General features: G+C 40.2%; 27 non-coding genes and 3 pseudogenes across 27 annotated transcripts; all 30 read left to right on the forward strand.

The window, feature by feature from the left end:
- The first annotated feature begins 54 nt into the window (after positions 1-54).
- On the forward strand, positions 55-173 carry LOC136698849 (5S ribosomal RNA). The gene has a single exon (XR_010803417.1). It is a non-coding gene; the product is annotated as a 5S ribosomal RNA (ribosomal RNA).
- A 206-nt stretch (positions 174-379) lies between these two features.
- On the forward strand, positions 380-498 carry LOC136698246 (5S ribosomal RNA). Its single transcript, XR_010803012.1, has one exon. It is a non-coding gene; the product is annotated as a 5S ribosomal RNA (ribosomal RNA).
- A 224-nt stretch (positions 499-722) lies between these two features.
- Positions 723-841, forward strand: LOC136698226 (5S ribosomal RNA). Its single transcript, XR_010802993.1, has one exon. It is a non-coding gene; the product is annotated as a 5S ribosomal RNA (ribosomal RNA).
- Positions 842-1,062: 221 nt separating this feature from the next.
- On the forward strand, positions 1,063-1,189 carry LOC136698519 (5S ribosomal RNA; annotated as a pseudogene).
- Positions 1,190-1,410: 221 nt separating this feature from the next.
- LOC136698712 (5S ribosomal RNA) lies at positions 1,411-1,529 on the forward strand. The gene has a single exon (XR_010803282.1). It is a non-coding gene; the product is annotated as a 5S ribosomal RNA (ribosomal RNA).
- A 222-nt stretch (positions 1,530-1,751) lies between these two features.
- Positions 1,752-1,870, forward strand: LOC136698265 (5S ribosomal RNA). The gene has a single exon (XR_010803030.1). It is a non-coding gene; the product is annotated as a 5S ribosomal RNA (ribosomal RNA).
- A 206-nt stretch (positions 1,871-2,076) lies between these two features.
- LOC136698966 (5S ribosomal RNA) lies at positions 2,077-2,195 on the forward strand. The gene has a single exon (XR_010803528.1). It is a non-coding gene; the product is annotated as a 5S ribosomal RNA (ribosomal RNA).
- Positions 2,196-2,401: 206 nt separating this feature from the next.
- On the forward strand, positions 2,402-2,520 carry LOC136698070 (5S ribosomal RNA). Its single transcript, XR_010802843.1, has one exon. It is a non-coding gene; the product is annotated as a 5S ribosomal RNA (ribosomal RNA).
- Positions 2,521-2,726: 206 nt separating this feature from the next.
- Positions 2,727-2,845, forward strand: LOC136698247 (5S ribosomal RNA). Its single transcript, XR_010803013.1, has one exon. It is a non-coding gene; the product is annotated as a 5S ribosomal RNA (ribosomal RNA).
- Positions 2,846-3,068: 223 nt separating this feature from the next.
- Positions 3,069-3,187, forward strand: LOC136698266 (5S ribosomal RNA). The gene has a single exon (XR_010803031.1). It is a non-coding gene; the product is annotated as a 5S ribosomal RNA (ribosomal RNA).
- Positions 3,188-3,393: 206 nt separating this feature from the next.
- On the forward strand, positions 3,394-3,512 carry LOC136698185 (5S ribosomal RNA). The gene has a single exon (XR_010802954.1). It is a non-coding gene; the product is annotated as a 5S ribosomal RNA (ribosomal RNA).
- Positions 3,513-3,718: 206 nt separating this feature from the next.
- Positions 3,719-3,837, forward strand: LOC136698268 (5S ribosomal RNA). The gene has a single exon (XR_010803032.1). It is a non-coding gene; the product is annotated as a 5S ribosomal RNA (ribosomal RNA).
- Positions 3,838-4,043: 206 nt separating this feature from the next.
- LOC136698303 (5S ribosomal RNA) lies at positions 4,044-4,162 on the forward strand. Its single transcript, XR_010803065.1, has one exon. It is a non-coding gene; the product is annotated as a 5S ribosomal RNA (ribosomal RNA).
- Positions 4,163-4,368: 206 nt separating this feature from the next.
- Positions 4,369-4,487, forward strand: LOC136698420 (5S ribosomal RNA). Its single transcript, XR_010803108.1, has one exon. It is a non-coding gene; the product is annotated as a 5S ribosomal RNA (ribosomal RNA).
- Positions 4,488-4,693: 206 nt separating this feature from the next.
- LOC136698248 (5S ribosomal RNA) lies at positions 4,694-4,812 on the forward strand. The gene has a single exon (XR_010803014.1). It is a non-coding gene; the product is annotated as a 5S ribosomal RNA (ribosomal RNA).
- Positions 4,813-5,036: 224 nt separating this feature from the next.
- LOC136698269 (5S ribosomal RNA) lies at positions 5,037-5,155 on the forward strand. The gene has a single exon (XR_010803033.1). It is a non-coding gene; the product is annotated as a 5S ribosomal RNA (ribosomal RNA).
- Positions 5,156-5,361: 206 nt separating this feature from the next.
- Positions 5,362-5,480, forward strand: LOC136698538 (5S ribosomal RNA). Its single transcript, XR_010803119.1, has one exon. It is a non-coding gene; the product is annotated as a 5S ribosomal RNA (ribosomal RNA).
- A 206-nt stretch (positions 5,481-5,686) lies between these two features.
- Positions 5,687-5,805, forward strand: LOC136698349 (5S ribosomal RNA; annotated as a pseudogene).
- Positions 5,806-6,029: 224 nt separating this feature from the next.
- Positions 6,030-6,148, forward strand: LOC136698238 (5S ribosomal RNA). Its single transcript, XR_010803004.1, has one exon. It is a non-coding gene; the product is annotated as a 5S ribosomal RNA (ribosomal RNA).
- A 221-nt stretch (positions 6,149-6,369) lies between these two features.
- Positions 6,370-6,496, forward strand: LOC136698521 (5S ribosomal RNA; annotated as a pseudogene).
- A 221-nt stretch (positions 6,497-6,717) lies between these two features.
- LOC136698713 (5S ribosomal RNA) lies at positions 6,718-6,836 on the forward strand. Its single transcript, XR_010803283.1, has one exon. It is a non-coding gene; the product is annotated as a 5S ribosomal RNA (ribosomal RNA).
- Positions 6,837-7,057: 221 nt separating this feature from the next.
- On the forward strand, positions 7,058-7,176 carry LOC136698915 (5S ribosomal RNA). Its single transcript, XR_010803480.1, has one exon. It is a non-coding gene; the product is annotated as a 5S ribosomal RNA (ribosomal RNA).
- A 221-nt stretch (positions 7,177-7,397) lies between these two features.
- LOC136698916 (5S ribosomal RNA) lies at positions 7,398-7,516 on the forward strand. The gene has a single exon (XR_010803481.1). It is a non-coding gene; the product is annotated as a 5S ribosomal RNA (ribosomal RNA).
- A 221-nt stretch (positions 7,517-7,737) lies between these two features.
- Positions 7,738-7,856, forward strand: LOC136698714 (5S ribosomal RNA). Its single transcript, XR_010803284.1, has one exon. It is a non-coding gene; the product is annotated as a 5S ribosomal RNA (ribosomal RNA).
- Positions 7,857-8,077: 221 nt separating this feature from the next.
- LOC136698715 (5S ribosomal RNA) lies at positions 8,078-8,196 on the forward strand. Its single transcript, XR_010803285.1, has one exon. It is a non-coding gene; the product is annotated as a 5S ribosomal RNA (ribosomal RNA).
- Positions 8,197-8,418: 222 nt separating this feature from the next.
- Positions 8,419-8,537, forward strand: LOC136698921 (5S ribosomal RNA). The gene has a single exon (XR_010803485.1). It is a non-coding gene; the product is annotated as a 5S ribosomal RNA (ribosomal RNA).
- A 209-nt stretch (positions 8,538-8,746) lies between these two features.
- Positions 8,747-8,865, forward strand: LOC136698716 (5S ribosomal RNA). The gene has a single exon (XR_010803286.1). It is a non-coding gene; the product is annotated as a 5S ribosomal RNA (ribosomal RNA).
- Positions 8,866-9,072: 207 nt separating this feature from the next.
- On the forward strand, positions 9,073-9,191 carry LOC136698718 (5S ribosomal RNA). The gene has a single exon (XR_010803288.1). It is a non-coding gene; the product is annotated as a 5S ribosomal RNA (ribosomal RNA).
- Positions 9,192-9,413: 222 nt separating this feature from the next.
- Positions 9,414-9,532, forward strand: LOC136698719 (5S ribosomal RNA). Its single transcript, XR_010803289.1, has one exon. It is a non-coding gene; the product is annotated as a 5S ribosomal RNA (ribosomal RNA).
- Positions 9,533-9,741: 209 nt separating this feature from the next.
- On the forward strand, positions 9,742-9,860 carry LOC136698922 (5S ribosomal RNA). Its single transcript, XR_010803486.1, has one exon. It is a non-coding gene; the product is annotated as a 5S ribosomal RNA (ribosomal RNA).
- Positions 9,861-10,103: the final 243 nt, after the last annotated feature.

Here is a 10,103-nt window from a genome sequence, read left to right on the forward strand (position 1 = left end):
AGTATTACTCTTAGAAGAGTATATAGAAATAGTCTTCTACAGCCAGCAGTGATCGCTTACGGCCATACCACTCCTTGAAAGCCCGATCCCGTCTGATCTCGGAAGTGAAGAAGAGTTGGGCCTAGTTAGTACTTGGATGGGAGACTGCCTGGGAATACTAGGTGCTGTAAGCTTTTTAGCTTAAGTTTCTATTATAAAGGCAGTAACCACAGTCATTTAAACACAAGAGAAGAAGAAAACTACAAAAAAAAAAAACGAACTGGAAAGCCAATCATTTTCATTTGAGGTGTCAGGTGGTCTACCGTTTACAGGCAGATCTAAAACAAGTATTACTCTTAGAAGAGTATATAGAAATAGTCTTCTACAGCCAGCAGTGATCGCTTACGGCCATACCACTCCTTGAAAGCCCGATCCCGTCTGATCTCGGAAGCGAAGAAGTGTTGGGCCTAGTTAGTACTTGGATGGGAGACTGCCTGGGAATACTAGGTGCTGTAAGCTTTTTAGCTTAAGTTTCTATTATAAAGGCAGTAACCACAGTCATTTAAACACAAGAGAAGAAGAAAACTTAAAAAAAAAAAAACCAACAAAAAAAAAAAAACGAACTGGAAAGCCAATCATTTTCATTTGAGGTGTCAGGTGGTCTACCGTTTACAGGCAGATCTAAAACAAGTATTACTCTTAGAAGAGTATGTAGAAATAGTCTTCTACAGCCAGCTGTGATCGCTTACGGCCATACCACTCCTTGAAAGCCCGATCCCATCTGATCTCGGAAGCGAAGAAGAGCTGGGCCTAGTTAGTACTTGGATGGGAGACTGCCTGGGAATACTAGGTGCTGTAAGCTTTTTAGCTTAAGTTTCTATTATAAAGGCAGTAACCACAGTCATTTAAACACAAGAGAAGAAGAAAACTTAAAAAAAAAAAACAAAAAAAAAAAAAAACGAACTGGAAAGCCAATCATTTTCATTTGAGGTGTCAGGTGGTCTACCGTTTACAGGCAGATCTAAAACAAGTATTACTCTTAGAAGAGTATATAGAAATAGTCTTCTACAGCCAGCAGTGATCGCTTACGGCCATACCACTCCTTGAAAGCCCGATCCCGTCTTCCCGTCTGATCTCGGAAGCGAAGAAGAGCTGGGCCTAGTTAGTACTTGGATGGGAGACTGCCTGGGAATACTAGGTGCTGTAAGCTTTTTAGCTTAAGTTTCTATTATAAAGGCAGTAACCACAGTCATTTAAACACAAGAGAAGAAGAAAACTTAAAAAAAAAAAACAACAAAAAAAAAAAACGAACTGGAAAGCCAATCATTTTCATTTGAGGTGTCAGGTGGTCTACCGTTTACAGGCAGATCTAAAACAAGTATTACTCTTAGAAGAGTATATAGAAATAGTCTTCTACAGCCAGCAGTGATCGCTTACGGCCATACCACTCCTTGAAAGCCCGATCCCGTCTGATCTCGGAAGCGAAGAAGAGTTGGGCCTAGTTAGTACTTGGATGGGAGACTGCCTGGGAATACTAGGTGCTGTAAGCTTTTTAGCTTAAGTTTCTATTATAAAGGCAGTAACCACAGTCATTTAAACACAAGAGAAGAAGAAAACTTAAAAAAAAAAAAACAAAAAAAAAAAAAAACGAACTGGAAAGCCAATCATTTTCATTTGAGGTGTCAGGTGGTCTACCGTTTACAGGCAGATCTAAAACAAGTATTACTCTTAGAAGAGTATATAGAAATAGTCTTCTACAGCCAGCAGTGATCGCTTACGGCCATACCACTCCTTGAAAGCCCGGTCCCGTCTGATCTCGGAAGCGAAGAAGAGTTGGGCCTAGTTAGTACTTGGATGGGAGACTGCCTGGGAATACTAGGTGCTGTAAGCTTTTTAGCTTAAGCTTCTATTATAAAGACAGTAACCACAGTCATTTAAACACAAGAGAAGAAGAAAACTACAAAAAAAAAAAACGAACTGGAAAGCCAATCATTTTCATTTGAGGTGTCAGGTGGTCTACCGTTTACAGGCAGATCTAAAACAAGTATTACTCTTAGAAGAGTATATAGAAATAGTCTTCTACAGCCAGCAGTGATCGCTTACGGCCATACCACTCCTTGAAAGCCCGATCCCGTCTGATCTCGGAAGTGAAGAAGAGTTGGGCCTAGTTAGTACTTGGATGGGAGACTGCCTGGGAATACTAGGTGCTGTAAGCTTTTTAGCTTAAGCTTCTATTATAAAGACAGTAACCACAGTCATTTAAACACAAGAGAAGAAGAAAACTACAAAAAAAAAAAACGAACTGGAAAGCCAATCATTTTCATTTGAGGTGTCAGGTGGTCTACCGTTTACAGGCAGATCTAAAACAAGTATTACTCTTAGAAGAGTATATAGAAATAGTCTTCTACAGCCAGCAGTGATCGCTTACGGCCATACCACTCCTTGAAAGCCCGATCCCGTCTGATCTCGGAAGTGAAGAAGAGTTGGGCCTAGTTAGTACTTGGATGGGAGACTGCCTGGGAATACTAGGTGCTGTAAGCTTTTTAGCTTAAGTTTCTATTATAAAGGCAGTAACCACAGTCATTTAAACACAAGAGAAGAAGAAAACTACAAAAAAAAAAAACGAACTGGAAAGCCAATCATTTTCATTTGAGGTGTCAGGTGGTCTACCGTTTACAGGCAGATCTAAAACAAGTATTACTCTTAGAAGAGTATATAGAAATAGTCTTCTACAGCCAGCAGTGATCGCTTACGGCCATACCACTCCTTGAAAGCCCGATCCCGTCTGATCTCGGAAGCGAAGAAGTGTTGGGCCTAGTTAGTACTTGGATGGGAGACTGCCTGGGAATACTAGGTGCTGTAAGCTTTTTAGCTTAAGTTTCTATTATAAAGGCAGTAACCACAGTCATTTAAACACAAGAGAAGAAGAAAACTTAAAAAAAAAAAACCAACAAAAAAAAAAAAACGAACTGGAAAGCCAATCATTTTCATTTGAGGTGTCAGGTGGTCTACCGTTTACAGGCAGATCTAAAACAAGTATTACTCTTAGAAGAGTATATAGAAATAGTCTTCTACAGCCAGCAGTGATCGCTTACGGCCATACCACTCCTTGAAAGCCCGGTCCCGTCTGATCTCGGAAGCGAAGAAGAGTTGGGCCTAGTTAGTACTTGGATGGGAGACTGCCTGGGAATACTAGGTGCTGTAAGCTTTTTAGCTTAAGCTTCTATTATAAAGACAGTAACCACAGTCATTTAAACACAAGAGAAGAAGAAAACTACAAAAAAAAAAAACGAACTGGAAAGCCAATCATTTTCATTTGAGGTGTCAGGTGGTCTACCGTTTACAGGCAGATCTAAAACAAGTATTACTCTTAGAAGAGTATATAGAAATAGTCTTCTACAGCCAGCAGTGATCGCTTACGGCCATACCACTCCTTGAAAGCCCGATCCCGTCTGATCTCGGAAGTGAAGAAGAGTTGGGCCTAGTTAGTACTTGGATGGGAGACTGCCTGGGAATACTAGGTGCTGTAAGCTTTTTAGCTTAAGTTTCTATTATAAAGGCAGTAACCACAGTCATTTAAACACAAGAGAAGAAGAAAACTACAAAAAAAAAAAACGAACTGGAAAGCCAATCATTTTCATTTGAGGTGTCAGGTGGTCTACCGTTTACAGGCAGATCTAAAACAAGTATTACTCTTAGAAGAGTATATAGAAATAGTCTTCTACAGCCAGCAGTGATCGCTTACGGCCATACCACTCCTTGAAAGCCCGGTCCCGTCTGATCTCGGAAGCGAAGAAGAGTTGGGCCTAGTTAGTACTTGGATGGGAGACTGCCTGGGAATACTAGGTGCTGTAAGCTTTTTAGCTTAAGCTTCTATTATAAAGACAGTAACCACAGTCATTTAAACACAAGAGAAGAAGAAAACTACAAAAAAAAAAAACGAACTGGAAAGCCAATCATTTTCATTTGAGGTGTCAGGTGGTCTACCGTTTACAGGCAGATCTAAAACAAGTATTACTCTTAGAAGAGTATATAGAAATAGTCTTCTACAGCCAGCAGTGATCGCTTACGGCCATACCACTCCTTGAAAGCCCGATCCCGTCTGATCTCGGAAGTGAAGAAGAGTTGGGCCTAGTTAGTACTTGGATGGGAGACTGCCTGGGAATACTAGGTGCTGTAAGCTTTTTAGCTTAAGCTTCTATTATAAAGACAGTAACCACAGTCATTTAAACACAAGAGAAGAAGAAAACTACAAAAAAAAAAAACGAACTGGAAAGCCAATCATTTTCATTTGAGGTGTCAGGTGGTCTACCGTTTACAGGCAGATCTAAAACAAGTATTACTCTTAGAAGAGTATATAGAAATAGTCTTCTACAGCCAGCAGTGATCGCTTACGGCCATACCACTCCTTGAAAGCCCGATCCCGTCTGATCTCGGAAGTGAAGAAGAGTTGGGCCTAGTTAGTACTTGGATGGGAGACTGCCTGGGAATACTAGGTGCTGTAAGCTTTTTAGCTTAAGTTTCTATTATAAAGGCAGTAACCACAGTCATTTAAACACAAGAGAAGAAGAAAACTACAAAAAAAAAAAACGAACTGGAAAGCCAATCATTTTCATTTGAGGTGTCAGGTGGTCTACCGTTTACAGGCAGATCTAAAACAAGTATTACTCTTAGAAGAGTATATAGAAATAGTCTTCTACAGCCAGCAGTGATCGCTTACGGCCATACCACTCCTTGAAAGCCCGATCCCGTCTGATCTCGGAAGCGAAGAAGTGTTGGGCCTAGTTAGTACTTGGATGGGAGACTGCCTGGGAATACTAGGTGCTGTAAGCTTTTTAGCTTAAGTTTCTATTATAAAGGCAGTAACCACAGTCATTTAAACACAAGAGAAGAAGAAAACTTAAAAAAAAAAAAACCAACAAAAAAAAAAAAACGAACTGGAAAGCCAATCATTTTCATTTGAGGTGTCAGGTGGTCTACCGTTTACAGGCAGATCTAAAACAAGTATTACTCTTAGAAGAGTATATAGAAATAGTCTTCTACAGCCAGCAGTGATCGCTTACGGCCATACCACTCCTTGAAAGCCCGGTCCCGTCTGATCTCGGAAGCGAAGAAGAGTTGGGCCTAGTTAGTACTTGGATGGGAGACTGCCTGGGAATACTAGGTGCTGTAAGCTTTTTAGCTTAAGCTTCTATTATAAAGACAGTAACCACAGTCATTTAAACACAAGAGAAGAAGAAAACTACAAAAAAAAAAAACGAACTGGAAAGCCAATCATTTTCATTTGAGGTGTCAGGTGGTCTACCGTTTACAGGCAGATCTAAAACAAGTATTACTCTTAGAAGAGTATATAGAAATAGTCTTCTACAGCCAGCAGTGATCGCTTACGGCCATACCACTCCTTGAAAGCCCGATCCCGTCTGATCTCGGAAGTGAAGAAGAGTTGGGCCTAGTTAGTACTTGGATGGGAGACTGCCTGGGAATACTAGGTGCTGTAAGCTTTTTAGCTTAAGTTTCTATTATAAAGGCAGTAACCACAGTCATTTAAACACAAGAGAAGAAGAAAACTACAAAAAAAAAAAACGAACTGGAAAGCCAATCATTTTCATTTGAGGTGTCAGGTGGTCTACCGTTTACAGGCAGATCTAAAACAAGTATTACTCTTAGAAGAGTATATAGAAATAGTCTTCTACAGCCAGCAGTGATCGCTTACGGCCATACCACTCCCTGAAAGCCCGATCCCGTCTGATCTCGGAAGCGAAGAAGTGTTGGGCCTAGTTAGTACTTGGATGGGAGACTGCCTGGGAATACTAGGTGCTGTAAGCTTTTTAGCTTAAGTTTCTATTATAAAGGCAGTAACCACAGTCATTTAAACACAAGAGAAGAAGAAAACTTAAAAAAAAAAAAACCAACAAAAAAAAAAAAACGAACTGGAAAGCCAATCATTTTCATTTGAGGTGTCAGGTGGTCTACCGTTTACAGGCAGATCTAAAACAAGTATTACTCTTAGAAGAGTATGTAGAAATAGTCTTCTACAGCCAGCTGTGATCGCTTACGGCCATACCACTCCTTGAAAGCCCGATCCCATCTGATCTCGGAAGCGAAGAAGAGCTGGGCCTAGTTAGTACTTGGATGGGAGACTGCCTGGGAATACTAGGTGCTGTAAGCTTTTTAGCTTAAGTTTCTATTATAAAGGCAGTAACCACAGTCATTTAAACACAAGAGAAGAAGAAAACTTAAAAAAAACAAACAAAAAAAAAAAAAAACGAACTGGAAAGCCAATCATTTTCATTTGAGGTGTCAGGTGGTCTACCGTTTACAGGCAGATCTAAAACAAGTATTACTCTTAGAAGAGTATATAGAAATAGTCTTCTACAGCCAGCAGTGATCGCTTACGGCCATACCACTCCTTGAAAGCCCGATCCCGTCTTCCCGTCTGATCTCGGAAGCGAAGAAGAGCTGGGCCTAGTTAGTACTTGGATGGGAGACTGCCTGGGAATACTAGGTGCTGTAAGCTTTTTAGCTTAAGTTTCTATTATAAAGGCAGTAACCACAGTCATTTAAACACAAGAGAAGAAGAAAACTTAAAAAAAAAAAACAACAAAAAAAAAAAACGAACTGGAAAGCCAATCATTTTCATTTGAGGTGTCAGGTGGTCTACCGTTTACAGGCAGATCTAAAACAAGTATTACTCTTAGAAGAGTATATAGAAATAGTCTTCTACAGCCAGCAGTGATCGCTTACGGCCATACCACTCCTTGAAAGCCCGATCCCGTCTGATCTCGGAAGCGAAGAAGAGTTGGGCCTAGTTAGTACTTGGATGGGAGACTGCCTGGGAATACTAGGTGCTGTAAGCTTTTTAGCTTAAGTTTCTATTATAAAGGCAGTAACCACAGTCATTTAAACACAAGAGAAGAAGAAAACTTAAAAAAAAAAAACAACAAAAAAAAAAAACGAACTGGAAAGCCAATCATTTTCATTTGAGGTGTCAGGTGGTCTACCGTTTACAGGCAGATCTAAAACAAGTATTACTCTTAGAAGAGTATATAGAAATAGTCTTCTACAGCCAGCTGTGATCGCTTACGGCCATACCACTCCTTGAAAGCCCGATCCCGTCTGATCTCGGAAGCGAAGAAGAGCTGGGCCTAGTTAGTACTTGGATGGGAGACTGCCTGGGAATACTAGGTGCTGTAAGCTTTTTAGCTTAAGTTTCTATTATAAAGGCAGTAACCACAGTCATTTAAACACAAGAGAAGAAGAAAACTTAAAAAAAAAAAACAAAAAAAAAAAAAAACGAACTGGAAAGCCAATCATTTTCATTTGAGGTGTCAGGTGGTCTACCGTTTACAGGCAGATCTAAAACAAGTATTACTCTTAGAAGAGTATATAGAAATAGTCTTCTACAGCCAGCAGTGATCGCTTACGGCCATACCACTCCTTGAAAGCCCGATCCCGTCTGATCTCGGAAGCGAAGAAGAGCTGGGCCTAGTTAGTACTTGGATGGGAGACTGCCTGGGAATACTAGGTGCTGTAAGCTTTTTAGCTTAAGTTTCTATTATAAAGGCAGTAACCACAGTCATTTAAACACAAGAGAAGAAGAAAACTTAAAAAAAAAAAACAACAAAAAAAAAAAACGAACTGGAAAGCCAATCATTTTCATTTGAGGTGTCAGGTGGTCTACCGTTTACAGGCAGATCTAAAACAAGTATTACTCTTAGAAGAGTATATAGAAATAGTCTTCTACAGCCAGCAGTGATCGCTTACGGCCATACCACTCCTTGAAAGCCCGATCCCGTCTGATCTCGGAAGCGAAGAAGAGTTGGGCCTAGTTAGTACTTGGATGGGAGACTGCCTGGGAATACTAGGTGCTGTAAGCTTTTTAGCTTAAGTTTCTATTATAAAGGCAGTAACCACAGTCATTTAAACACAAGAGAAGAAGAAAACTTAAAAAAAAAAAACAACAAAAAAAAAAAACGAACTGGAAAGCCAATCATTTTCATTTGAGGTGTCAGGTGGTCTACCGTTTACAGGCAGATCTAAAACAAGTATTACTCTTAGAAGAGTATATAGAAATAGTCTTCTACAGCCAGCAGTGATCGCTTACGGCCATACCACTCCTTGAAAGCCCGATCCCGTCTGATCTCGGAAGCGAAGAAGAGTTGGGCCTAGTTAGTACTTGGATGGGAGACTGCCTGGGAATACTAGGTGCTGTAAGCTTTTTAGCTTAAGTTTCTATTATAAAGGCAGTAACCACAGTCATTTAAACACAAGAGAAGAAGAAAACTTAAAAAAAAAAAACAACAAAAAAAAAAAAACGAACTGGAAAGCCAATCATTTTCATTTGAGGTGTCAGGTGGTCTACCGTTTACAGGCAGATCTAAAACAAGTATTACTCTTAGAAGAGTATATAGAAATAGTCTTCTACAGCCAGCAGTGATCGCTTACGGCCATACCACTCCTTGAAAGCCCGATCCCGTCTGATCTCGGAAGCGAAGAAGAGTTGGGCCTAGTTAGTACTTCGATGGGAGACTGCCTGGGAATACTAGGTGCTGTAAGCTTTTTAGCTTAAGTTTCTATTATAAAGGCAGTAACCAAAGTCATTTAAACACAAGAGAAGAAGAAAACTTAAGAAAAAAAAAAAAACGAACTGGAAAGCCAATCATTTTCATTTGAGGTGTCAGGTGGTCTACCGTTTACAGGCAGATCTAAAACAAGTATTACTCTTAGAAGAGTATATAGAAATAGTCTTCTACAGCCAGCTGTGATCGCTTACGGCCATACCACTCCTTGAAAGCCCGATCCCGTCTGATCTCGGAAGCGAAGAAGAGTTGGGCCTAGTTAGTACTTGGATGGGAGACTGCCTGGGAATACTAGGTGCTGTAAGCTTTTTAGCTTAAGTTTCTATTATAAAGGCAGTAACCACAGTCATTTAAACACAAGAGAAGAAGAAAACTACAAAAAAAAAAAAAGGAACTGGAAAGCCAATCATTTTCATTTGAGGTGTCAGGTGGTCTACCGTTTACAGGCAGATCTAAAACAAGTATTACTCTTAGAAGAGTATATAGAAATAGTCTTCTACAGCCAGCAGTGATCGCTTACGGCCATACCACTCCTTGAAAGCCCGATCCCGTCTGATCTCGGAAGCGAAGAAGAGTTGGGCCTAGTTAGTACTTGGATGGGAGACTGCCTGGGAATACTAGGTGCTGTAAGCTTTTTAGCTTAAGTTTCTATTATAAAGGCAGTAACCACAGTCATTTAAACACAAGAGAAGAAGAAAACTTAAAAAAAAAAAAACAACAAAATAAAAAAACGAACTGGAAAGCCAATCATTTTCATTTGAGGTGTCAGGTGGTCTACCGTTTACAGGCAGATCTAAAACAAGTATTACTCTTAGAAGAGTATATAGAAATAGTCTTCTACAGCCAGCAGTGATCGCTTACGGCCATACCACTCCTTGAAAGCCCGATCCCGTCTGATCTCGGAAGCGAAGAAGAGTTGGGCCTAGTTAGTACTTGGATGGGAGACTGCCTGGGAATACTAGGTGCTGTAAGCTTTTTAGCTTAAGCTTCTATTATAAAGACAGTAACCACAGTCATTTAAACACAAGAGAAGAAGAAAACTTAAGAAAAAAAAAAAAACGAACTGGAAAGCCAATCATTTTCATTTGAGGTGTCAGGTGGTCTACCGTTTACAGGCAGATCTAAAACAAGTATTACTCTTAGAAGAGTATATAGAAATAGTCTTCTACAGCCAGCAGTGATCGCTTACGGCCATACCACTCCTTGAAAGCCCGATCCCGTCTGATCTCGGAAGCGAAGAAGAGTTGGGCCTAGTTAGTACTTCGATGGGAGACTGCCTGGGAATACTAGGTGCTGTAAGCTTTTTAGCTTAAGTTTCTATTATAAAGGCAGTAACCAAAGTCATTTAAACACAAGAGAAGAAGAAAACTTAAGAAAAAAAAAAAACGAACTGGAAAGCCAATCATTTTCATTTGAGGTGTCAGGTGGTCTACCGTTTACAGGCAGATCTAAAACAAGTATTACTCTTAGAAGAGTATATAGAAATAGTCTTCTACAGCCAGCTGTGATCGCTTACGGCCATACCACTCCTTGAAAGCCCGATCC

The sequence above is a fragment of the Hoplias malabaricus genome, chromosome 5 (assembly GCF_029633855.1).
Source record: "Hoplias malabaricus isolate fHopMal1 chromosome 5, fHopMal1.hap1, whole genome shotgun sequence".
NCBI lineage: Eukaryota > Metazoa > Chordata > Actinopteri > Characiformes > Erythrinidae > Hoplias > Hoplias malabaricus.